The following is a 1,841-nucleotide window of genomic DNA, read 5'->3' as shown; positions in this document are numbered from 1 at the left end:
TGGTCTGTAGTAGACCCCCACTGTTAAATCTCTTTCCCCACAACTGCCTTGTATTCTAACCCACAGCACTTCCGTGTACCCCTCCTCTGATCCTTGTTAACTGATGAGGATGTGTATTCCTCTTTAGAGCGCCACGCCCCCACCTTTCCTCCCTGTCCTGTCCCTCCTGTACAGCCTTGATATTCACCGCCCAGTCATGCGTGGGGTCCCACCACGTTTCAGTGAGCCCCACTATGTCCGGGTTGGTGTCAGCTAGCAGGAGGGTAAGTTCCTCTTGCTTGTTTCCCATACTACGAGCATTTGTGTAGAGGCATTTGAGGCCTCCTGTGGATGTGTGCACTGGCCCCCTAATCTCAGCATTGCCCTGGCCCCTGTTGCTTACCTGTGTATATGTTCCGCTCGTCAGTCTAGGCTGGGCTGTATTTGTGGGTGTTGCTTTGTTTGGCAGTCCAAGGCTTCCTCCGCCTTCGTCTTCCCCTTCCCCTGATCAGCCTAGTTTAAAGCCCACTGGAGGAGATCCGCCAGCCTAGAAGAATACACACACTTACCTTTACGGAAACGGTGGAGCCCATCCCATCCCATCCCAGCATGTCTTTGCAACCAGCATTTAAAAGCACATAGCACTTTGATAACTCCCAGGGATGTAGCTAACGACTCATTAACTATTTTTAAAAGGTACTTGCAGGATAAAACACACTAAAAGTTATTATGAAAAGACACTGGGTGAAATATACCCTTTGCCCATACAGTGGTGCTACTTTGAAATATGACCTTTTCCTAAGGGAGGCATTGCTTTTGAGAAATGGAAACGTGTTCAGTGGAATTCACCAAGGGCAGCACATACTGTTTGACTGCTTTCAGATTGTATTTGTGTATTTTTAGCCCACCCTGAATGGTTCAGTGACAGTGACTTGTAATGTCGTTGTTACCGTATATTAAACATGAAGTCAGTCTCAGCAAAGCAATGGGTTAGAGTATTCATCTTCATCTCAATACTTCTGTGAGACCATTCTATCTTTGCACAATAAGTGGCTAGGGCCATGGAGGGAAGCTGTATAGATAAGGTTGGTTAAAGAAATGAGGCCTGACCTTTTTGGTAAGAGTGCCACAAATTAAGCCCCACAGCCCTCCAAGTGCTACTGCAATCTCCTTCTAATGCCTGCTCTACTTCCTGCTCCCTGCCCTGTGTCTGATCTGCTGCTCTGCTTTCTGCCCTGTCACTGCTGTTTGACCCCTTCTGATCTGTTGCATACCACACAGGCTTCCCATGCTACTTGTGGCATGCATGCTACAGATTGGTCACCCCTGGGTTGAGAGGTCAAGTGACAGGGGGCCATTAATATTCATAAGTAAGATGAGGCACTAAAATGAGGGGTTCTGGTCTGGAGGGAAGAACCATGTTCTGTTCTTTGTAAGCGAGGAGAAATGGATCTCTAATAATAGTGTCAATCTCTGCAGCGATGGGGGTGCCCCGAGATTAGACCAGTGGTTGTCAACCTTTTCAGATTCAAGGCATCCCCCAGAAAATGCCAACTTTTAAGTTTTCACTTGGTTTTTGGCTGCAGAAAAAAATGGAGCAATTTGCTTCTTGCAAAGAACATAGAAAGACCACAATAGCGCAAAATGTTTTTAACATTATGAATTCCTACTAAAATTTCCAGGTTTAACTTGTGAATCATGACAGTGCTAACACTGTGTGACTCTTTTGAAAGGATCTCAGTGCACCCCAGGGTGCCATGGCATCCTGATTGAGAATCATGCTCTAGATTTTCTCTCATTGTTGAGAATAATAAATGAAGACAGAGTAAGTCACACACATAACATTTCGCTGACACAACATC

This window comes from Gavialis gangeticus, unplaced genomic scaffold (assembly GCF_001723915.1).
Source record: "Gavialis gangeticus isolate Ggan-Ray unplaced genomic scaffold, GavGan_comp1, whole genome shotgun sequence".
Lineage (NCBI taxonomy): Eukaryota > Metazoa > Chordata > Crocodylia > Gavialidae > Gavialis > Gavialis gangeticus.
This window is presented reverse-complemented; position numbering follows the sequence as displayed.